At 51.7% G+C, this 25,238-nt stretch overlaps 1 pseudogene; it reads left to right on the top strand.

Moving 5' to 3' along the window:
• The first annotated feature begins 2,471 nt into the window (after positions 1–2,471).
• On the top strand, positions 2,472–3,375 carry LOC100993292 (large ribosomal subunit protein eL8-like; annotated as a pseudogene).
• Positions 3,376–25,238: the final 21,863 nt, after the last annotated feature.

Below are 25,238 nucleotides of genomic sequence, written 5' to 3'. Positions count from 1 at the left end.
TTGTTAACAGCAGACTAATCCATATCCTTGCAGTTTCTCTTGGTTTCATTAGGTTTACATGGATTCAGAGAGCGACCTTTTTCCTAAACTCATCTTCAAAGTCTAGGGATCCTTGACTCTAATCCTCATTGCCCCAACCAAAACCTCCACGTTTTACTCCACTGCTATTTCTCAGCAAGGTACCTCCTCCTCTTTGAGCCCCGCCTCGACCTGTAAAGTAGGAAAAGTGAACTCAGCAACAGTGAGGAAAAGTGCAGATGAGTGTTCACAGGTCAAGTGCTTTCAGCTTTACAAGAATAATAACATTTAATAACAGATAATGAGGAGGAGGATGGTACTAGAAATGGTAATGCAATGGTAGCTGTAATGGAGATAGAGATCTGCTGTTTCTGATGGTGATGGAGTTGGTGATGGAGGAAATGGTGATAGATAGTTGTTAGAGTTGTTATGAGAATGAAAATGGTGGTGTTACTAGTGACACTGATGGTGGGAGAGGTGGTGATAACATTGATGGCAATGATAACAATGCTGATGATGGTATCTGATGAGAATTATGTGGTTGCTATGGTGATGAGGATGGTAATGGTGTTTGCTATGGTGGTGATGATGGAGATGGTTGCTATGGTGATGATGGAGGTGGCGGTTGCTATGGCGATGATGATGCAGATGCTGGTTGCTACAGTGATGATGGGAGTGATGACTGTAGTGATGAGAAGAATGGTGAAGTGTGATGGTGAGGTAATGAGAGGTCATTATGGTGATGATAATGATGGTGGTGGTGGTGACAGTGATGATTGTGTTGCTGATGATGGTGGTGATCCTGATGACAACAATGGTAATGCAAGAATGGCATTGACATTGGTGGTGTTAATAGCGATATCGATGGGAGCTCTTTTTATGGCTGGATATAGAATTGTGAATAACTTCTCCCTGGTCATGGATCACCTTTTCTTCATGAGATGACAGCTAGATTTATAATTCCAGATCTGATCTGTTCAACAGTTCCTGGACTCATATATGCATTTTTATGTCTCATCTCTTCTCATGCAACCACATGTGGAACTCTTCTTCCCTTTAGCATCTGCCCCACACCTGTTCCTGCTGCCATCCTCATCTAAGTAAGTCACAGCACCATTCATCCACGGTGCAAATTCTAGGACATACCCTTGGTTCCTTCCTTTGACATATCTTCCCCATCCACCCCGATTTCCAGCCCTTCAGTAAGCCCAGCCACCTCTACCTTCCAATGCTTTTGATCTGCCTCCTTCCACCCTTTTGTTCCAAGTCACCATCATCGCCCTCCTGGCTTAATGCAATCATCTCCTAACTGGACAACTCAACTCCCTGGTTTCAGTCTTTTTTATTTTTATTTTTTATTTTTGGAGATAAGGTCTCACTCTGTTGTCTGGGCAGGAGTACAGTGGTGTGATCACAGCTCACTGCAGCCAGCCTCCAACTCCTGGGCTCAAGTGATCCTCCCACCTCAGCCTCCTGAGTAGCTGGAACTACAAACGTGCCACCACACCCAGCTAATTTTTTTTTTTTTTTTTTTTTAGAGACAGGGTCTTGCTATGTTGCCCAGGATGGTCTCCTGGCCTTGAGTGATCTTCTCACCTGGGTCTGCCAAAATGCTGGGATTATGGGCATGAGCCACCACACTTAGCCTGGCTTTCACTCTTGCCACCCTACAATCCTTCTCCTCTCAGCAGTCAGAGTGATACTTTGCAAATGCAAATCAGACCTTATCATGTTTCTGCCCCAAACTTTCCTACAGTGTTTTATTGCCCTGGACAAAAATCAAAGCTTTTTTTTTTTTCTCTAGGCATGTGCTCTAACCCCTGCCTAGTTGTCTGACCTCCTCTCCTCTCATGCTTCAGTCACACTTTCTGTTTCTCTAATGCCCCAAGCACCTTCCCACCTCGGGGCCTTTGCATCTGCCATTCCCTCTGCCAGAAACACTCAGTTCCTAGATCTGCACAGCCAGTGGCAGCGTAAGAATTCAAACCAGCTGGGTTGGCCTCTCTCAGCACATTGCTTTGCTTTATCTGCCCTATGATATTTATCACGATCTTCATCTTATTTACTTATTAGGTCATTATTAGACCCCCTCCCACAACAAGAGTGTAAGCCTCATAAAAGCAGGACCTATGTCCTTGTTTCCCACTGTGTCCCCAGCATTGAGAACAGTGAATAGTAGATGTTCTACAAACGGCTGTGAATAAATTGATTGGCTCAAGAGACAAATTAGACACATACCTCACTCCAAGTAAGTTAAAAATCAAGCTTATGACCACATGATCTCCTCAGTGAACACAGATCATCCTTCCTCCTCTGCTCTTGTGCCCTCTACTCCCTCCCCAGTTCACCTCCCAAATCTGATCACAGCTTCTGGTTTGAGTTCCTTGCTCCACCCCTAGAGTAACCATTGCAACACATAAATCTATTTTCTTCTGCTCCTCCACCTTCCCAAGATGCCAAGAGGAAAGAAGCGCAGGGGGAAGAAAGTGGCCCCGGCCCCTGCTGTCATGGAGAAGCAGGAGACCAAGAAAGTGGTGAATCCCCTCTGTTAAGAAAAGGCCTAAGAATTTTGGCACTGGACATCCAGCCCAAAAGTGACCTCAGCCGCTTTGTGAAATGCCCTGCTATATCAGGTTGCAGCGACAGAGAGCCATCCTCTATAAGCGGCTGAAAGTGCCCCCTGTGATTAACCAGTTCACCCAGGACCTGGACCACCAGCTACTCAGCTGCCTAAGCTGACCCACAAATACAGACCAGAGACAAAGCAAGAGTAGAAGCAGAGGCTGTTGGCCCAGGCTGAGAAGAAAGCGACAGCAAAGGGGACATCCTCACTAAGAGACTACCTGTCCTTCAAGCAGGAGTCAACACCGTTACCCCTTGGTGGAGAACAAGAAGGCTCAGCCAGTGATGACTGCATGTGAACAGACGTTTGGTTGCCAGCCTGCTGCTTCCCGCAGAGAAGAGTGTGCATGCTAGGCCAATCACCTCTCAGCAGGTAGCTTGGAGACAATGGGCCTAACCATTTTGAGTAGCACTTGACATGACGAGGATCCCATTGAGCTTGTTGTCTTCCTGCCTGCCCTGCATTGTAAAATGTGGGTCTCTGATTGCATTATCAAGGGGAAGGCAAGACTGGAACGTCCAGTCCACAGGAAGACCTGCACCACTGTTGCCTTCACACAGGTTAACTCAGAAGACAAAGGAGCTTTGATGAAGCTGGTGGAAGCCGTCAGGACTAATTACAACGACAGATATGATGATATCCGTCGTCACTGGGGAAGCAGTATCCTGGGTCCCAAATCTATGGCTTGCATTGCCAAGTTGGAAAAGGCAAAGGTTAAAGAACTTGCCACTTAACTGGGTTAAATGTACACTTTCGTTTTCTGTACATAAAAATAATTAAAATGATACAAATTCTCCTTTAAAAAGAATTTTCCCTCTTCCCTGCTTAAGACCTATCAATGTCATGTATGCACTGATTTCCACACTGCGGTCGGCAGCTTTTGATGGTTCCTTAGGAATCCAGAGGAGGTGGGGGATGGGCAGAGCAAGTGTGGTTCCTAACTTCACATCCCCCCAACCCCTACTGCCAGAGAAACCTTACTTGTACCAGGTGTACAGAGAGGCAGTATAACCTTGAGATGAAGGTCAAGGCTTCAAAGCCAGGCAGCCTGCATTCAAAACCTGACTCTGCATCTTTCAAGCTGCATGACCCTGGCCAGGTTACTCGCATTCTCTGATCATTAGTCTCCTTATCTGTAAAGCAAAGCTAATGTTGTACCTGCCTACTAAGGGTTGTTGGGAGGAATAAATGAGTTCATTTGGGTAAGGCACTCAGGACCATGACTAGCACACAGTAAGTGCTCACTAAGTGTTGGCTATTATTGTCAATTACTTTTTTTGATTTTGCTTTTGGTTTTCTTGGTGACAGGGTCTCACTCTGTCACCCAGGCTGGGGTGCAGTGGCGCAATCTCAGCTCACTGCAGCTTTGACCTCCAAGGCTCAAACAATCCTCCCACCTCAGCCTCTGGAGTAGCTGGGACCATAAGTGCATGCCACCACACTCCGCCAACTTTTGTATTTTTGGTCGAGACGCAGTTTTGCTGTGTTGCCAGGCTGGTCTCAAACTCCTGAGCTCCAGCAATCCTTCTGCCTTGGCCTCCCAAAGTGTCGGGATTACAGGAGTGAGTCACTGCACCTGGCCTATTAACTACATTTTCACACAGGAATTTATTTCCACTGATTAAAAGCGGGGAAAAAGTGAAAACCATTGGTTTTCATACATTACATTGCAATTATTGCTATGCACCTTCTATATTTGGCAGGGAATCTCTTGTGGGGTAAAGACCAGGTTTCATTCAGTGTCTCTGACACCTTGGAGACGCTGCATCTAGCAGGCCTTCAATAAACACGCATCAAGGGAGAAAGGAAGCCAGGCAGTGAATGCGCCCCTGGCCTTAGCATGTCGTGCTCACGTATCTCCAGCAGGTGTCGCCCTTGTCTCTGAAACGGCCGTCTGGGCCCTGCTCACTGCTGTCCAGGCCCACTGACGGTCCGATGAGACCTGAGGACGCCGTGGGACCAGCAGATCCGAGTTGTTCTGCGTCGGGGAGGAAGGAGGCCCTGGGAGAGGTGCGAAAAACCTCACCAGAGCAGGCCACAGGCTGCTTGGAGCCTCCAGGCTTGAGTTCTACTCCCAGCGGGGGACACCAGGAGCGCCCATTTCCTCTCTGAGCCTTGGTTTCCTCCCCTCCAATGCGGGGGCAATCCTGCCACGACGGGACATCGGGATGTTGTCAGGCCACACCTGACAGTTGATAGGCGTTGGATTTGCGGTTTTGTTTCTTTGTTTTTAAGTTGCACCTCCCAGGGAAGTCCAGGGGCATCTCCAGACTTCCCCAACACACGGATTCTGCCTCTCTGAGGGACGGCGAAATGAAAAACTCAGCAGCCTGGAATTCTGAGAAGGGAGAAACCAGGAGTGAAGAACACATGGAGCTGCGTAGGTTCCTACGGAAGATGCCAGGACAGCCAGTGGTCCAGGGGGACCACACCTTGGACACACTCTTCTGCGCTGGCGTGAGCACATCCGGGTAGGCTGCAGGTCTCTTTTCCTCAGAGGCAGACGCGATGGAGTTACATGGATAGGGAGATGGAGGTGGCGCTCCTCTGTCACCGCGGTCCCCTCAGCCTCCTTGGCTGTGGCTCAAGCAAGTCCCTTCCCCTCTCTGGGCCTTTCTCTCTGTCAAATGGGGCTGGCCTGAGTCGGGCATTTTCAGGCTTAGCAGTAGAGGCCTGACTCTGCCACACCCAGTGGGTAAGACAGACACGGAGGCAGACAAAGAAAGCCGTTGGAGCCTAGGATGACAGGACAAGGACCTCACTCCCTTGGCCACCCCTCCACTGCAGTGATCCTAAGTGGCTCAAACCATGGGCTAGCTCTCCAAGGCTCTTTTTTTGAGAGGGAGTCTCACTCGGTTACCCAGGCTGGAGTGCAGTAGCGTGATCTCGGCTTACTGCAACCTCCGCCTCCTGAGTTCAAGCAATTCTCCTGCCTCAGCCTCCTGAGTAGCTGGGACTACAGGGATGCGCCACCACACCCGGCTATCGATTTTTTGTATTTTTAGTGGAGATGGGGTTTCTCCATGTTGGTCAGGCTGGTCTTGAACTCCTGACCTGGTGATCCACCCGCCTTGGCCTCCCAAAGTGCTGGGATTATAGGCGTGAGCCACCGCACCCGGACCTACAAGGCTCTTTCTAAGCGCAAGTCTTCATGACACTGCAGTCCTCTTCCCGGTTCACCTCAGCTGTCCTCCCACAGGCCTCGCCCCACATCCCTAGGCCTCCAGGGATGTCCTATCTCCCTGACCTCTCCCCACACTCACAGGCCCAGGGAATGTGAGGTTTGGAAGGGGGCCCACGGAGGGGGCTGCCGGCTTCATCTATCACCGGGATGGATGGGGAAACTGGTCCAAGGTCCCATAACTCCCAGGGCAGAGCTAGGTCCTCCCTGACAATCTGCACCCCACCTCTGACCCTCAGACAGAGCCTCTCTCCAGGCCTGCATGAAAGCGGGCCAGATGTTCGTGGGTGCTGGGCTTAGTGTCAGGGCCAGCGGGAGGCTGGCCCGCCCCACAAGGTCGCCGCCCTTGCACTTCCCCTCCCAGCAGCTAATTAGCTCCAGGCCAGGTCCACCAGAGCTCCCAGGATGCTCCTGAGCTGGGACCTCACCCCGCCTGCTGAGGTCACAGCCCCCCCTGCCCGCCCTTGCTTCTCTTCCAGGCTCATCTCTCGCCCCTCAGACACCCTCCTCCTTAGCTCCCCTTTCATTCCACAGAAGAGGGGCAAGAAGCTCCAAGTCGAGATCACACAGCAACACAGAGGCAGAGCCCGGAGGAGACCTGCCCCAATTCTCAGCCCAGCGCACCCACCCTTCCCACCCGCGGACGGTAACCCGGAGGGTGGGTGACGGTTCTACTCCTGTCTCCACCACCTCCCAGCTGCGTGACCTTGAGAAAATTACTTCCCCTTTGTGACCCTCAGTCTCTTCATCCCTAACAGGGATAATAACAGTCGTTGATGATAGGAATATAATCATCAACAATATTAAATGTCCTCAACACGTGAATATTAAATGAGATAAAATGTATAAGCACCCAGCACCTTACATACATATTGCTAGATCCTTTCTTTTCTCTCTCTCTCTTTTTTTTTTTTTTTGAGACGGAGTCTTGCTCTTGTTGCCCAGGCTGGAGTGCAGTGGCATGACCTCGGCTCACTGCAACTTCTGCCTCTTGGGCTCAAGCAATTCTCCTGCCTCAGCCTCCTGAGTAGCTGGGACTACAGGCACCCGTCACCATGCCTGGCTAATTTTGTGCGTTTTTGGTAGAGACGGGGTTTCACCATGTTGGCCAGGCTGGTTTCGAACTCCTGACCTCAAGTGATCTGCCTACCTTGGTCTCCCAAAGTGCTGGGATTACAGGTCATCCCGGAGCTTTCCTGAGTCCTTGTGGGCTGCCCCTCCTCCCTCTTCTGCGTCATAACATTCTCTGGCTGAGCTTTTCCTGCAGGCCTCATCACTTGCTCCCTGTGTCCAGCTCGGGGCCAGACACAGGTGGTGTCCATCTCCCACTCCCATCTCTGCCTGTCCTCACTACATCATGTCCCTCCTGAACCAAACTCCTTCTCCAACTCACTGGCCAAGGAAAATAATAATAATGACCACAACAGCATTTATTATGAAAGCTAACATGTATTGAGGACTGACAATCCAGTCCCTATTCTAAGCACTTTTTTGTATTAGCTCATTTAATCTGTCCCCATTTTACAGATGGGGAAACCGAGGCACAGAAAGATTTAAGCAGTTAGCCCAAGGTCATACAGTTGGGACACAGTAAAGCCAGGCTTCAGCCCCAGCCCAGGCCAGTTCCAGTGCCTGGCCTTTTAGGAAGCCCTTTTGCTATAGGCAGGGGTCCACGTTAGACATAGCTTAGCTCCCCCTTCCTGGACAGCACCACGAGGCAACCCAAAACTCGGGACCCCATGCAAGGCTGAGCATTGCACAACCCCAGCAGGTACCATTTCATGGAAGGCAACACAAGGAGCGCCCCCAGGAGTTGTACCACCCATTGGCCTAGCCCGGGGTGAGCGTTGAGGGTCCTCCTGCCCTGCCCAGACTTCTGCCGGCTTCTCCTGTCCTCACTGGAATTCTGCCATCTCGCAGCTGCCTTGGGAATTAGCTGTGCCCAATCGGCTTGCAGGCTATTTAGTTACCTTCCTACATACCCACCAGGCCTGGCCTCTGAACGGGACAGCAAGGTTTCAGTACGGCTAAAACCCAGCCCCGCCCTCGAGGCGCCCAGATCCTCCAGTTGTCCATGCATAGGAGCAGAGACAGGTCCATTCCAAACGTCTATCAACCCTCCCTCCAACTGGATGCCTGATCAGACCCTCCCTCTGTCCCATCTGCACCGACTCCAGCCCCCACCAGGGACCATCTCACCTGGCTGGGGCAGGAAGCAAGGCAAGACAAAGTGCAGATGTATGGAATGAAAAGGGGGAGGTAAGGGAAAGGGATCCCTCTGGGGTATTTACAGACCACTTAGATCACGTCTTGAGCTGCTTTAGATGCCTCTGTGTTCAGCTTGGAAACAGAGCAGGAAAGAAACCTAGAGAGCCCCAAAGTGTGCTCCAGGGAAGGTCAATATTCACATCCCGGAGTTCTGCAGGCTGACTTCAGAGAGCTATAAAGACCCGGCACTACTTAGCATAGAGTCACCAAGCCAGAGAGTTGTTGAGAGTTGTCGCTTTACTCTTTTCCTTTCTTCTGATTAAACCAATGAGGAAGTTTCTATTTGCTGCCCCTCCAACCTGAACCTTTCTCAAGGCTCTAAACCTTCCCTGCTAACAGCAGTTTCCCTGGCAATGGGTGGCACCAGACAGCTAAAGTTTCCTTTCAAATAGAAATAAAGCAGAGGGATGGTCATTTTAATGAACACCTACTATGCATCAGGCACACAGCAACCTTATTCTACAGGCTCAGAGAGGTTAAGTTACTTGCCCAAGGTCACACGGCTAACGAAAGAGGTCCAGGTTCCTACCTGGGCTTATCAGGCTCCCAGTTCATCTTTATCTTGTTTCTCTTCCTCCCTCACCTCAGCTCCTGTTAGCTCTTTGATCTCAGCTCTTGTTCATTCCTCAGATCTGCTGGCAGTCCTGCCTCAGGGCCTTTGCACTTGCTGTTTTCTCCACCTGGAATGCTGTTTTCAGATGCCCAGACGTCTCATTCCCTTGCATCCTTCCTCGATTTATTCAAACTCACATCCAGACCATCCCCGACCATCGTGGGTAAGGTAGTGACCCCTCCCCTGCTCGCTTTTCTTGGTCAGTGCCTCTGTTACATGTTATTTTACTTATTTTCTCTCTGCCTCCACTAGTGTGTGAGATCCACAAAAGCAGTGACTTTGTCTGTTTCTTGTTAACTGCTTTATCTCCAGCACCAGCACAGCACCTGGCTCATGGGAGGAGCTCAGTGAAGGTTTGTTAGATGAATGAACTGAAAGAGAGAGCAGAGCATGGGATCCTGGGCTCTGGCACAGTGCAGTTTCCAGTAAAGCCAATAACACTGTTTTGTTTTCATCATACTTCTTTTCTGGTTACCTTTTATTTCTTTTTTATTTTTATTTTTTATTTTTGAGATGGAGTCTCATTATGTCACCCAGGCTGGAGTGCAGTGGCGCGATCTCGGCTCACTGCAAGCTCCGCCTCCTGGGTTCATGCCGTTTTCCTGCCTCAGCCTCCCAAGTAGCTGGGACTACAGGCGCCCGCCACCATGCCCGGCGAATTTTTTTTGTATTTTTAGTAGAGACGGGGTTTCACTGTGTTAGCCAGGATGGTCTCCATCTACTGACCTCATGATCCGCCCACCTCAGCCTCCCAAAGTGCTGGGATTACAGGCTTAAGCCACCATGCTCGGCCCCTTTTATTTCTTATGGCAAATGATACTGATTATTTTTTTCATTTGTAGGAGTGATATAATCTTTTTTTTGAAATAGGGTCTCACTTTGTCCCCCAGGCTGGAGTGCAGGGGTGAAATCACTACTCACTACAGCCTCAACCTTCCTGGGATCAGGTAATCCTCCCAGCTCAGCCTCCAAAGTAGCTGGGACTACAGGTGAGCACCACCATGCCCAGCTAATTTTTGTATTTTTTTTGTTTTTTTTTTAGAGGCAGGATCTCACCATGTTGCCCAGGCTGGTCTTGAACTCCTGGGCTCAAGCAGTCTGCCCACCTCAGCCTCTCAAGGTGCTGGGATTATAGGCATCAGCCACAGTGCCCAGCAATATAAATTTACCTTTTAAAATAAATGTATTTAATTGGAAAAGGTACATTTATTTAAAGAATAATATTTAATAAAAAGAGTTACAGGTGGGCATGGCAACAATCGGGAAGGTGGGACAGGAATAACCATGGCTGCATGATTGCTGGAGCCAAGGCCTTCTGTTTGTTAGATGGGGAAGCTGAGGCCAGAGGGCACATGATTTGTTCAAGGTCACACAGCACGCTAATGGCAAGTGAGCATTTGCATGCTGGTCTTGTGGTTCCAGATGTGGCTTTTCTATTTTCCTTCTCAATTCTCTGTTCCATCCATCCGTGGACACTTAGGGGAGGAGACTGCCTAGGGGCCAGCCTGTGCTGAAGACAGTAGGACTGAGGATATAGTTTTTTTGTTTTTTGTTTTGAATGGCTTTGTCTCCATCACCAGAGTAATGCCTGGCATGAGATAGGAGATCCACAAACCCTTATTAGGTGCAGGAATAGAAGAGAGAACAGAACACTTGGAACCCCAAATCCCACCCTGAGGAGCCCCCAGTGAGCTGAGGAGTCAAGACCAGGCCTGTGGCAACAAAGTCAGGCTATGGAGGTCACATCTCCAATCTCCCTCTCACATCCAATCCAGGGAGTGGGTGCCCCTGTGCAGAGGAGCAGGGGATGTGGTGGGTGCTGGAAATGGGGAGGTGCGCATGCCTTTTAGGACCTGGGGAGAGGCATGGGCCTCATGGGGCTGACTGGGTTACAGAAAGCAGCCAAGATGGTGGAGGGTTCCTTCTTCCTGGGGACTCCCATGCCTTGGGCGGCACAGAGCGGTAGTGAAGGCTCAGGCCTCCGAATCTGACAGCTCTGACTTTGAGCCCAGCATCTGCCACTCACCAACATCATCTTCTTTATCTTCCTCATCATCTTCCTCTGTCTCCGAAGGGCTGATGTCAGGACTAAATACTTACTGCACCATCTGGTTGGAAGACAGAGCTAGGAAAATGCTAATGGCTGGTATTTTAGGGTAGGGGTCAGGTTCAAGGATGGGTTAAGGGCACCGGGATGTCTGCTCTGCATATTTCTTGACAACAGCTCTCTAAGGGTGTCCATTTCCATTTTCAAGAAGAGTCAGTGACATTCAAAAGCCCTATATACTCCTTTGGAGTTGGGACTGGGGAGGTGGGAGGCTGGGAGGCTGAATCGGAGCCTGGAGAGATCCCAGAAGTAAAGGGGTGGTGGAAACAGAGGCTCCAAGGGGTCAACCCTGTAGCCATGACTACACAACTGATTGGGGGCAGAGCTGGGACTGGAGGCCAAGCATGTGGGTCCCCTGCCCCACGCTCTGTCCATAGCTCCTAGCTGCTTCTAGACTCAAGAATTAGAAATTCACTTGAATTGGTCGGGCCTTTGAGACATGACAGCTCTTCCTGGCATTGTGGCTGAGACGGCCCTGAATGACTCTGAACTTGAACCTGAGCCTTGGTATGCCCTTCTGCAGAATGGGGAGAATGGTACTGCCCAGCTCGTCTCACTCAGTGTCCTGAAAGTCAAATAATGAAATCATTCTCATTTCCTTTTTCTTCTTCTTCGAATTATCCTGACTATTCTGATTGCTTAGCTGCCTGGTTCAGCCTCTGAAGGTCCAGGGGACACCTGAAGACAGGGCTGACGTCCTTTCCACCTGGAGACTTGGAAAATGGGGTCTTAGACGCCGGGGCTTGGGGCTCTGCAGAAGCATGAGTAGCGCTTTCCCAGGGCCCCGCCTGAGAAGGATTTATGGTTTGGCTTGCAATGTGGTGAACTGCTAAATATGCAGATTATGGGTACAAATCCGGGGGTGGCAGGAAAGGCAGCCAGGCAGGGTGGGGGGCGTGCTGGAGGTCTGGCTGCTCGACCATGTGTGTGGGTGGGGCCCGCTGTTCCAGATGGAGTTGCAGCTGTGCCTGCTGCGAGGTTTGGGTGGGGCTGTAGCACGTGGCCTCTCCTCCACCTCCTCAGCCTCCTCCAGGCCTCCAGGCCAGGCTGGCTCTCCTTATCAGGGAGCAGCCACTGAAACCCACAATTCTGGCTCCTTTCAGTGTCTGGAGAGGCGGGTGGTAGAGATGAGGGACACCGTCATTGTTCAGATGGGGAAATTGAGACACAAAGACACGGAGTTATGTATCCCTGGCCAATGGCAACTTAGAGGGCAGGCTTGAAACCAAAGGCTGATCTCTTGACCCTGTGCACTGGGCATGGCTGGGCAGGAGGTGGCCCAGGTTCTATTCCAAACAGCCTAGGGAACAAGGAGCGGCCATTGTCCTCAGAGATGCTAAGACGCCCCTGCCCCAGGTTGCTGGCTCCAATGTGGTGGGGTTGTCAGAGACATTTGAACTAGAGCTACTCCATCTTGAATAGGGGCTGGGTGAAATGAGGCCAAGACCCGCTGGGCTGCATTCCTAGGAGGTTGGGCATTCTAAGTCACAGGATGAGACAGGAGGTCAGCACAAGATACAGGTCACAAAGACCCTGCTATTACAACAGGATACAGTAAAGAAGCCGGCCAAAATCCACCAAAACCAAGATGGTAATGAAAGTGACCTCTGGGCATCCTCACTGCTCATTATATGCTAATTATAATACATTAGCATGCTAAAAGTCACTCCCTCCAGCACTGTGACAGTTTACAGACGCCATGGCAATGTCAGGAAGTTACCCTATATAGTCTAAAAAGGGCAAGAGTCCTCAGTTCCTGGAAATCTCTGCCCTTTACCCAGAAAACTCATGAGTAATACACCCCTTGTTTGGCATATAGTCAAGAACTATAAGTATACTCATTCGAGTAGCCCATACTGCTGCTCTGCCTTTGGAGGAGCCATTCTTTCATTCCTCTACTTTATTAATAAACTTGCTTTCACTTTACCCTATGGACTTGCCCCCAATTTTTTCTTGTGAGAGATCCAAGAACCCTCTCTTGGGGTCTGGATCGAGACCCCTTTCCGGTAGCAGACTTGTGACTTGACCCCACATCTGAGCTTCACCACACGAACCCTGTTACCTCTTCAACAGCCCTGGGAAGGGACGCCTTAGGGAGGAAGAGACCTCTGCAATGAACACATGAACACATAGGTGGGGAGGCATTTCTTAGATTAGCTAGAAGTTTTATAGAAAACAAAGTCTGGTTGCCTGAGAGGAGAGGAATCAGGATGTTGTCATATTTTAGAGGAAGGATGAGGATGATGGAGCAAGAGGGGAGGCTGAGGTTCCAAAGGGGCCTAAAGAGACTGAGCCTTCCTCTTTTTCAGGTAGGAGAAACAGGGCACAGAGAGGGGTAGCAATTCGTACAGTACAGCAGTCGAGAGCACAGCAGTCGAGAGCCAACAAACTCAGTATCTCGGGTTCCTTCCTATACTGCCTGGGGTGAAGGAAGGGGTGCTGAGCACTAAGACCTGAAGCCATCTTATCCTTTTTTTTTTTTTTTTTTTTTTTGAGATGGAGTCTCGCTCTGTCACCCAGGCAGGAGTGCAGTGGTGCGATCTCGGCTCACTGCAACCTCCACCTCCCAGGTTCAGTGATTCTCTTGCCTCAGCCTCCCGAGTAGCTGGCCACCATGCTCAGCTAATTTTTTTGTATTTTTAATAGAGATGGTGTTTCACCATGTTGGCCAGCCTGGTCTCGAACTCCTGACCTCAAGTGATCTGCCCACCTTGGCCTCCCAAAGTGCTGGGATTACAGGTGTGAGCCCCCGCGCCTGGCCTGAAGTCATCTTATTAGCTAAAGTGTAGCTTTGGGTACGGCGTCTCCTTCCTGCCCCAGCCCAGGGCTTCTTCACCTAACCCCTCAACTGGTCCTGAGAATTAAGCAAATTGGCAGTCACCCGGGCTCTCAGAGGGCCCACCCTTCCTCCTGATCCTGCCAGTTCTCATGCCCCCACATACAATACAGAGAAAAATCCGCCAGCGAACGCAGCTCTCCCCAGCTTCCTGTTTCTGGGTCCTGGACCCCCCATCCTGTTGGCCTAAAGGGGACCAAGATGGCCTCTGAGAAGCGGGACTATCGAGGCTCAAAGTGGCACACGGTCAAGGTGTAAGGACAAATCCACCAAAAGAAACTAAAAGATAGAACCAGAAACACTGGGCCCTGGGAAAAGAATCCCACTCAGGCATCTGTGTGTGAAAAAGATGTTTTCTCCTTAGAGGAAAATGGCACTTCCCAGAGCACGACTGCTCCAGGTGAAGGCAGAGTCCCCCACTGCGTTCAGCCAAGGTCACCAGAAGGAGGGCAAGAGTGGTGGGGCCTCAGCCCTGACCCTTCCCTCCTTCACAGCAGGGCCGGCTTGCGGATTTCAGTAGCAGGGGCTTCCCGTGCCCCACCCACCCATGGGGATCCACATTCCACCCTTTGAGATTCATTGCTTGGCCAAGGGCGAAGAAAACTAAGCATGAACTGGGAGTCTGATAAGCCCAGGTAGGAACCTGGACCTCTTTCATTAGCTGTGTGACCTTGGGCAAGTAACTTAACCTCTCTGAGTCTGTAGAATAGGGTTGCTGTGTGCCTGATGCATAGTAGGTGTTCATTAAAATGACCATCCCTGTCCTTTGTTTCTACTTGAAAAGAAGTTTTTGCTGCCTGGTGCCATCCATTGCCAAAATCCATGGGCTCCTTCTTTCCCTAGCAATAACAGACTTTAGGAAAGTGAACAAGTAGCATCAGTAGCCACCAGGCACTGTGCTGGGTGTTTCCATCACTGCAGAGGAAACTGAGCACTGAGAGAGACGAAGTCACTTGCTCAACATCACACAGCAACTAAGAGACTAAGGAGACTCAAGTCTAGATCTGTGTAATTCCAAGACCTTGGTCTCTGCAGTCCACCGTGCCATCTGCCTCTTCTTATGATTCACAGACTTCAGACTCAAAAGATCAGAGGCATTCCGACAGGAGAGTAAGAAAGTGGCAGTGGCAGGGAAGAGGCTTTGGGGCCTCAAGAATGAGGGCTCAGGCTGGTGAGGCCTGGTGGAGTAGAGGAGGGGAACTCACGGTGGAGGGGGCACCAAGGTCAAAGTATGTCTCCTCATAGCTTTGCAGAGGGAGGTCCCGCACCATGCTCCCGGGTGACTCACATGAAGTGCGTTACCGGGGGAGGATCAGGCTGGGGCTGGTAGGGAGCTGAGCTATCCAGGAGGAGCCAGGAATGGACCCACACCTCGGACATTCATCTGCCTGGCCCTTTGCTCCCTGGAGGGCAAGGATTTCTCCTTTGCCTTCGGGGGAAACTGGGCACCAACTGTCAAGCTCTAGAATTAGAGGAGTCTTCTCTGAGCCTCAGAAAGCTTGGTCCCCTACCCCCTCCAGGCTGGCCACAAAAGGAGGCCTTCCATCCTGGGAAAGGACCCCTTCCCCCATGCCACTTGATTGAATTCAGCAGAGCCTTTTATTTCTAATTCAGGAAGTGTCCTGACAATAAAGACATCATCAATATATTAACTCACCTCTTCAAAATTTCAAGCACATTCTGGGGAGAGATTTTCCAAACGGAAAACAAAACTGCAATAAAGTGAACAATGTGGTCCCAGCTGTCATTGCTTTTATGATCGGGCTTTGAGAGGGCGGCACCAGGGGAGATGAGAAAAAAACTCGCAAAACAACCCGGAAGGGTGAACTCCCACTGTCAAGACGTTCATTCCAAAATCGGCCTCCACGCCTGGGCATTGCTTCATTTCCATCTGCCTTTGCAAAGAAATTGCCAAGAAGCAATGGCTATTTGCTATTTGTTCACAGTGGCCGTGCTTTTAACCCTATTGACAACCTTGTGGAAAGGCATTCCAGTGCATTCTGGTATCTGTGAGGTTGCTGGTATCTGTGAGGCCTGTTTTGTTGCACACAGGAGCTATACTAGGATTTATTTGTGGGACCTGGTTCAATTCAGGGCTCACAGTACGCTGTGGAGGAGACAGGTCTCTCCCCATGACATAGGTGAGGAAAGCTAAGGTTTGAAGAGGGACTGGCTTGTCCAATGTCACACAGCTAGAAGGCAGCAGGGTCGGGATGGGGTCCCAAGGGCTCTGACCCGAACCCCCTTGCTGAGAGGAAGCCAGAGGGAGGCGATGACAGAGGAGCGAGGCCCCTGAGGCTCTGGTTTTGGTGGAACTATCAGGGCCCCTCCAGCCCCACACCTTCCTTCACCTTCTGAGTCAAAGTGGAACCAATTTCTCCTTAGTGGGAATTCACGAATTCACACATTCACTCAACAGATATTTACAGAGAATCTTCTAGAAGCCAAGGCTTGTGCTAGTGCAGGGATGGCATCATAAATAAAACACCAAGTGTGGAAAGGTAGCAGGCAGGCCCCCGGCCTTACTGAATTTCAGGGGTCAGGCCCCTCCCACCTGTCACCCCCAGGGCCCTTCTTGAGGATCTGCCTCAGGTTCTTCTCCACGCAGGAGCAGCAGCCCCCAGACAGGGGTGGGCCGAGGCTGCTGGGGGAGCCTTTGCTGGCTCCCCTTATTGCTCCCCACACCCCACCCGACCTCTGCCCCAGATCCTTATGGTTTCAGCTCTGTCTGGGATAGGCCTGGGGCAAGGGAGCCCCCAGAGAGCCTGGGTCAGCTCGGATGAGGGGGCAGGGAGGAAAGCGGGGCGAGCAGAGGTGTGTTTTGAAATCTGCTTCCTTTTGGCCACGCTTGAACTTCCAAGCGGCAGGGTTTGACTGACAGGCGGGGAGAGGGAGAGCCTGCTCCCCACGGAGCCCGGGGCAGAGATGGAGGGGCTCTGCAGGGGCTCAGGCCCGGGGGGCTGCATCCTCTGCCCTTCCTCCCCCTACTCTCAGCAGGGCCTGGAGAAGGGGGTGGGTCTGGGCTCCCTGAGCCCAAAAAGGCCAGGGTTGGGGTGAGGATCTTGGGGTCAGAGACAGAAAAATCTCAGAATCACAGCAGGTCTGAGCCCCTTGGAACGCGTCTGACCACAAAAACAAAAGCACCATCAACAAGGATGGGTATCATTTACTGAACTCCTGCTGCTCATTCGTCAAAAGCTCAGAACATTGCCCTGTGTGCCTCGTAAATGCTGTAGGCATTTGTGAACCAGTAAATAAGGGGAGCCCTGGGACTGCCATTTGTCCTTCCCTCTCAGAAAGCGAACGGATGGATCCTCTACTTTTCCCTGGCCCTCCCCTGTGTCTCGGGGCTGACTCCTGCCAACTGTTGATATATTTCCCAGGCTCCTTTGCCCGCCGGCTTCCTGTTAGTCTTGGCCAATGGGAAGAACTGGATGGAGATCAGCGGGCGGGGCGGAAGGGAGGAGCCAGGGTCTTCCTCCTCATTTCTCTCTGCTTTAGTGGCAACTTGGGAAGTGGTTGGGTCACCGCCAGGGTTCCAGCTCCCATGGGCAGCCCCCTGCCTGACTGTGGTTCCGGTGTCCCACACCTAGTCCGGTTCCCAGGCTTTGGGTATCGGCACTTCCTCCCCGGTCTCTGGAGTCCCAGGTTGTCACAGCTGCCTGCCGCTGCTTGTTGGTGGGTGGCTCACCATCCCCGTTCAGGCCTTTCAGCTCCTCCAACACCTTCCGAACTAGCTCCCTATATCACATGCCCTCTGTTGAAATACCTGACTTGAGTTCTGGTTTCCTAGCTGGATCTTGACTAAGAGAAGCCCCTACTATGTGCCAGGCTGGGATCCCTGCCTTCAAGGAGCTTACAATCTAGTGCGGAAAGGAACGTTTGTCAAATCATCCCATGAATATGCATAAAAGTTCAGACAGCACCCAGTGCTGTGAAGGCCACTGTCGGTGAGGGAAGACCCTAGAGAGGAGGCTTGATCTCACTTGGGGCCTGGCAGGCGCCTCGAGGAAGGGATGTATCTAAGAGGTAGTGTGTCTGATGCTCTGTGTACACCATTTCTCAACCTTGGGGCAATCCTGCAAGATCAGGGTCACTGTCCCCATTTTGTAGATGAGGACATGGAGGCCCAGCGAGGAGCACCCTCTGTTGCAGCCTCAGGATCCTGGGGAGACCGGCTGTGACTGGGACTCGGGTCTACCCACTCTTTGCTGCCTACTGTCTGGAACTGACATTTTGCAGAAGAGGGAATCAGCCTAGAGAAGCACAGTGACTCCTCCAGGGCCACCAAGCCAGGGGAAACCAGGTCACCTCATCCTGGTGTAGATCCTGAAGGCTGCCTCTGCCCTGTGAGATTTCCCATGTCACTGCTCATTTGCACACTCAGCGCTTCCTCCTCCTCCTCCCGAGCTTCCTTCCAATTGGCGGCAGAGGCAGCATCAGAAACCACAGTGCTGGGCCCACTGCCAGAGCCTCCCCCTCAGTGACCCCCTTCCCACGTCCTGAGTTTCTGAGACTAGCTCTGTCCAGGGGGAAGCTTTTCCAGCCCTTTTGAGCCCACGTGCACTCGAGAGTATGTGTGAAAACGTGCACTTACCTGGAGCATGTCTTCCCTGTGGTGTGCAGCGAGGGGCAAATAGGGCCCTCTCTAAGATTAGCCCCCAACCCCCCCCCCCCGACACACACACACACACTAATTTCCACAAGTATGGGCAGGACTTTCTGCTGAAGTCATCACAGATGGGTGGAGTTCGGGGGTGCTTGGTATCCTGGGGGTTTTCAGGGCAGCGTAGCCCCTGCACCAGGCGCTGCATGCCTGGGGAGACGCCAACAGCTTGCTGGCTAGGTGGTGGCCAGGCAGGGACAGAGAGCAGGCCCAGAGGGAGCCGGGGAGGCAGGACTCCAGGACATCTGGGCTGGGGGAAGGTGGAAAGTGCAAAATATCCGTGCAGGAGGTGAAGGCCTGGATGTGTAAGGCCCTGAGGTCTCTGACAGGAAGTGAAAACCTCAGGGAACAGGAAGCTTGGCTGGGAACAGGCCGCAAGAGGGAAACTCGGCCACACGGAGAAGCCGGCCGAGGCCTCCTTGAGCAGATGGGGACACAGAGGCTGAGGCAACTGCTTTGCTCAAGGGACTGGGAGTCTTTTTTATTTTCCACCCCACCGTTCCTAGATTAAAGCCAGCTGAGAATATTGCTTCTGTGACAGCCCGATTACCTTGGCCTAAATTTTCTAGTGGGTGAGGAGAGGCAGCACTGTGCTAGCATAGCCAGCTTTTTTTTTTTTTTTTTTAACTTTTTTAGTGACAGGGTCTTACTCTATCACCCGGGCTGGAGTGCAGTGACACAATCAATGACTTGCTGCAGCCTTGAACTCCTGGTTTCAAGCAAACCTCCTACTTCAGCCTCCCGAGTAGCTGGGACCACAGGCATATGCCACCACACCTGGCTAATTTTCAAATTTTTTGTACAGACAGGATCTCATGTTATTTAGGCTTGTCTGGGACTCCTGGCCTCAAGCAATCCTCCTGCCTCGGCCTACCGAAGTGCTGGGATTACAGGCATGAGCCACTGCACCCGGCCACCAGCATTTGTTAAAGTCTCACCACGGATCAGGCTCTCATCTAAAAAACTTGAAGTTGTCATTCTATGTATCCTTACAGTAACCCCTCAAGGTAGGTGTCACTCTCATCTCCATTTTACAAATGAGAAAAGAGGCTAAGGGAAGTTAAAGAGCTTGCCGAAGATCACATAGCCAGAATTTTAATCCAAGGATCTGGAGCCTCTTTTGCGGTGCCATCAAAGGCTTGCTGGCTCCCCCTGGTGTGCCCTCAAGGCAGCTGCCTGTGACTGTCCTGTAGGGGAAGCTTTGCAGATAGGGGACCTTTGTAGATCGTCGATATCCTGGGCTCTGCGTATGCTGTGGTTCCTCTGCCTGAAATGCTCTTCCTGCCTCTTTTTCTTTTTCTTCTTCTTCTTCTTCTTTTTTTTTTTTTTTTTTGATACGGAGTCTTCCTCTATTGCCCAGGCTGGGGTGCAGTGGCTCAATCTTGGCTCACTGCAACCTTCGCCTCCTGGGTTCAAGAAATTCTCCTGCCTCAGCCTCCCAAGTAGCTAGGACTACAGGCGCACGCCATCATGCCTGGCTAGTTTTTTTGTATTTTTAGTAGAGATGGGGTTTCACCATATTGGCCAGGCTGGTCTTGAACTGCTGACCTCGTGATCTGCCTACCTTGGACTACCAAAGTGCTGGGATTACTGACGTGAGCCACCGCGCCCAGACTTCCTGCCTCTTTTCTAGTGTCCTGGCCTGCTTTGGAGCTCAGTCTGAAGTTAGCTCCTGCTTTGGGGGTTACCTCCCCTGAACTCCAGGCTAGGCTGGGTTTCCCTGTTTTTCCTCCCAGAGCACCTGTATATCTTCTTTGTAGCATTCATTGTTTCATTCAATAAGTATCTACTCAGAGCACATGGTAGGTCAGGTGCTGGAGACAGAGCACAAAGGGGTCACAACTCCCACCCTCGTGGTGTGCACTGTCTAGTGGGGAAGACAGGAAAACAAAGAAATGCATAACCTTGTACCAAATATTCATACTCCTGCTTTTTGAAAAATCAGGAAAGGGGATGGAGATTGATGGGGTGGTATTTTAGACATGGAGGTCTGGAAAGGTCACTCAGAAGAGGTGACATTTGAGCAGAGATGTGAGCAAAGTGATTTGTCATAGCATGCCTTAATTATTCTCTGAACTTCTGTCTCATGCCTGTCTTTTCTACTGGGCTATAGCTGAAGACAAAATATTTGCCAGTCTTGTTCATGAAGGTATTCAAATGCCTAGAACATTGCTTTTGCACATAGTAGGTGCTCAACAAACAGGGCCTTGCACACAGTAGGTGAGTGAGTAAATGAGTGAGTGAATAAATGAATGAATGAATGAATGAATGATGGAGGCAGAAAAATCTTTGCAGGCTCAAGTGCTAACTCTAGTCCTGTGCTCTACAACAGTTGCAGACACGTCAGTCTCCTCCTCAAAGCCTCCCTTTCCTCCTAAATAGGGAATTAATGGGGAGCTTGACCGATCCTTTGGGACAGGTGTTAAGAATCTCAACTGGTTAAAACATCTGGACCCAAAATAGATGATTAAGAGACCCAGAAGGCAGTGGGGCTGTGAGGACGTGGAGGGCAAAAAGGCATCCAGTTTGCATTGCTCCAATTCCTCCCCAGACAGCCTCGATGGACTGTGTGTAGTCCACACTTTTTTTTTTTTTTTTTTTTTGAGACTGAGTCTCGCTCTGTCACCCAGGCTGGAGTGCAGTGGTGCAATCTCGGCTCACTGCAACCTCCGCCTCCTGGGTTCAAGTGAATCTTCTGCCTCAGCCTCCCGAGTAGCTGGGACTACAGGTGCGTGCCACCACACCCGGCTAATTTTTGTATTTTTAATAGAGGCAGGGTTTCACCATATTGGCCAGGCTGGTCTCAAACTCCTGACCTCATGATCCACCCACCTCGGCCTCCCAAAGTGCTGGAATTACAGGCGTGAGCCACCACGCCCAGCTGTTGTCCACACTCTTATTTGAGCCAGAGTACCCATCAGGGAGGCTGAGGTGGTGGGAGAAGGCTGCTTCCTGACTAACAGCTGTGCCAACTCCAGAGCTGCAGGTCCAGGCAGGCAGGGACCTCAACCCCAGCACAGAAGGATGTAGAGGGGTAGGAGGCCAGGGTGACTTGGGAGCCAGGGGCTTTATCCTACCAAAGGAAAGGATCTCTCCTGGAGCGAGGTCAGTGGAGTGGGTGTTAGCGAGGGCCTGGGCTTTAGGGAGGCTCAGGGATGACCCAGGAGTTTCATGCCTGAAGGCTCCTGTGCTCCCCAGTGAGAAGGATCAAAAGTCCACCTGCAGGGTCTCAGCATTCCCCAGGTCCACCCTCCAGAGCTGAGACCTAGCTGAGAGAGAGGAGGTGTGAGAAGAGCTGAGGGGCCTTGGAAAGAGTGTGGGACATCCTGGAACCCTGGCTTAGCCACCTGCTGGCTGTGACCCTGGCGGGGCATGTCCCTTCTTTGGATCTCAGTTTTTCCACTCTGTAAAATGGGTTGATCATCATAAGGCTGACCTCGCCAAATTGCTGTAAGGATCAAATCAGAGGACATATGTGAAGTCCCATTACTGTGCATATGTGAAGTCATATCACTGAATCTATGGGGTGCCAGACTCAGAAAAACAGTAGCAAGGGAAAAAGAGAAAACTTGTTCCATGTTTGCTGATTTTCTCCAAGGCTGGTGCTTCACGGACTTGACAAGCACTTTTGTATTTTGGAATCAGACAGACCTTGGTTTGAATCCTAGCAAGTGATTCTCCAAGGCTCAGTTTTCCTGTCTATGAAATGAATGGATGAACACAGTCAGTAATAAAATACTGAAATGCTGAGCACAGCCCCTGGCTCATAGTAGAGCGCAATAAATGGTTTAGTTAATATCACAGGTTAAAGACGAAGAATAAGGGGATCCCTGCCTTGATGGACAAGGAGAAAAGCAGGGCCCTGATGAGGGAGCCCCGCACTGCCAGGATGGAGCAGGAGTGTCAAAGGAAGCCTTCCAACAGCGGTGGCACAGGCGCCAAGGCAGCAAGGAAGGGTGGGAGCTCTGCAAGGCACCGGGCACTCCAGGCAGAAGGACCTGTGTGGGGAAAAGCAAGGCAGCTGGAAAAAGCAAGCGGAGCTGCGAAGGCGCCAAGGTATAAACACAGACCAAGAGCCAAGGGTGGGGCCGGTACAGGGGGTCACTGGGAGATGCCAGCACCCTCCACCCAGACGTCCTCCGGGGCCAGCCAACCTAAGGAAGGAGGCCAGGCCTCACGCCCCTCTGTGCCTGACCCCTAGCCACACTGCCCCGTGGGGCCCGGCCTGGTTTCCCCTCCACTGCTCAGGGCGGAAATCCAGCAGGGGCAGCCAGGCCGACATCCAACCCTCCCACCGCAGGCCTGGCCTCAGCCCCTCTCCGGGCCTTTAACGAAGCCATAAATCCCCCGCAGGGCCGTGGGAGGAGCGGCGGCCCTGCACATGTCCCGGCGGCCGGACAGAGGCCGGCATCTCTGGCTGGCGGTGACTGAGCGCCCCGACACCCCATCACTCATCCCCCGCGCCCAGCTGCCCCCGCCTCGGCAGCAGCCCATCCATCTCAGCCGGCAGCTTTCAAGTCCGGCCCCAGGCCCCTCTGCTTAGTGTTAAGATGAGCCCGGCTCACGCGGACTGTTCTTATTTATCTGGAGGTTCGTCCCACTGCGGCCATCACTCTGCGGGGCGGCCCCAGTTCCCGGGACAGGCCCCCAGAATGCGATCCTCCTCCGTTTCCTTTCCCGCCCCCACCTGGCAACGCACAGAGAAGGCCTGCAGCCCGAGGGCGGATTTGTTTCAGTCGCAGGTCGCTGGGCGTTTTGACCTCTGCTGTTTCCTTGGAAGGCTTTCAGCAGCCCTTTGAGGCATCAGTGTCTGTGCTCTGTAGCGGTGGAAACTGAGGCACAGAGAGGGAAGCTCAGAGTTCTCCTGGCTCTCTGGCTCTGATGCAGGACCAGTGGCCAATCTTTGGCCAAATCCTGCGAGGCCTCCCCAAGGAGGCATGGCTGCCTTGCAAGTTTGGTCAGATCAATTTTCGTCCAGCATTCTCTGCTACACTGCAAAGTCCTCCAGGGCAAGGATCCACTCACGGAGGCCTTGCTGGACTCAGTCGTGGGAAGGGGGAGATTAGTGTTGGGATTTTGGGCATGTTATGCATTGAATGTTTGTGTTCCCCCCAAATTTACATGTTGAAGCCCTAACCTCCAATGTGAAGGTTTTAGAGGTGGGGCGTTTGAGAGGTAATTAGGTTGAGATGTGGTCATGAGGGTGGAACCCCCATCTTGGGATTCACGTCCTTATCAGGAAAGGAAGAAACACCAGAGTTACACCTCTCTGTCTCTCTCCTTGCCACTTGAGAACACAGTGAGAAGGTAGCCAGGAAGAGAGCCCTCACCAGGAACATAATCTGCCGGCACTTTGATCTTGGACTTCTAGCTTCCAGAACTAGGAGCAATAAATGTCTGTTGTTTAAGCCACCCACCCTGTGGTGTCTTGTTAAGCCAGGCCAAGCTGACTACAACAGAAGGGTCGTTCTGGAATCAGATAGAACTCAAGCCCTGACTCTGCCACCTCCCAGCTTGGGGGGAATCGTTGATGTCTTAGTCTCAGTTCCTCTTCTGCAAAATGAGCACAAGTGCCAGAGCCCTCCAGGTCACACATGCAAACTTCCAGGAGCCATGTGGGTCTGTCAGGGAGCTCCATGAAGGCCCACAGCTTCATTTATGATCACCATCACCCTCTCAGGGGTGCTTGGCATGGGGTCCTCAGAGGGCAGATGGCCTTCTGGGTTTAATCCTGTCATCTCAACAGTTCAGGGGCCCTCGCAGACCAGACATATTTTGCCTGTGGTCAAGGAATCCAGGCTGGGCAGAGTCTTCCATCTTGGAGGCGACTGGAATTCTGACAGCCAAGCATGGAAGCCACAGTCATCTCTCAGAGGATGACCACCTGTGTCTTTGAGGAATAAGAAGGGGGAAATAAATTAATTATTACTTTAAAACAAAGTTTGTTCAAGAGATAGAAATCTTTCAAAACACAGGATAATAAAAGCCACCTCCCTTGGGGAAAAGTCTGGGAAGCTCTAACTTGGTCCCGCCCCAAGCCCCACACCCCCACCAAGAGCCCTCTGAGGGGCAGTCTCCATTCTACAGGGGAAGATATTGAGTGTCAGAGTGCTGACCTGACTTGCCCCAGGTCACACCTTTAGAGGCCAGGCCAGGCCAGGCCTCCGCTCTGCAGAGGTAGGGCCCTTGGGCAGGAAGAACTGGCCTGGCACAGGCTTCAGGCAGACCCGCATCCCCGCCTGGCTCTGCCACCTGCTGCTGAGAGATTTTGAGCAAATCACATCTCCTCATCAACCAAGATGGTGTGAAACCACTTGAGTGAGTTAAAGCACTGTTCTCTAGGTGACAAGGCTCTAGTGCACATTTTCAGAGATGGGTTCTGGTTCCTCCTGACCCCCCAGGTTCTGGTGTCCACGGTCCCCAGTTCCCACAGCCTCCTTCTGCAGCCCCTGATGCCTGTTCTAGGGGCCAAGGGCTAGAGGTCTGGCTGCCAGGGTGAGGTGGTGCTTCCTAGAATAGGGTCCCTTGTCTTCTGCTGCTTCCCAGACACGGAGAGCTCTTCGATCATGAAGATGGGCTAAAGATGCTTGTATCTTTGAATTTTTGGTTATAGTCCTTTTGGACCTCGGGGCATGGAAGACAAAAGAAGAACTGGCTTATTCATGGGGAGGCAGCACAGACATCCAGGCTGCTATTTTTACACTTGGAAAATGGATGAGAGGGAGGTTGGTTAAATGATCTGTTAGGAACCTCCTGGCTGAGGGTTGGCTGCAGACATCCCTGGTGCATCCCCTGCAGGAGGCAGGCTTCTCTGGGTCCCTGTCCACCCAGAGGATTGCAAACCCCACAAAGCCCAAGCCCAGAAAGATTTGAGTGACCAGCCCCTTAGAAAAATCAGGATCAGAGAAGGAAAGTGGTTTACCCAA

This window comes from Pan paniscus, chromosome 9, assembly GCF_029289425.2.
Source record: "Pan paniscus chromosome 9, NHGRI_mPanPan1-v2.0_pri, whole genome shotgun sequence".
NCBI lineage: Eukaryota > Metazoa > Chordata > Mammalia > Primates > Hominidae > Pan > Pan paniscus.
This window is presented reverse-complemented; position numbering and strand designations above follow the sequence as displayed.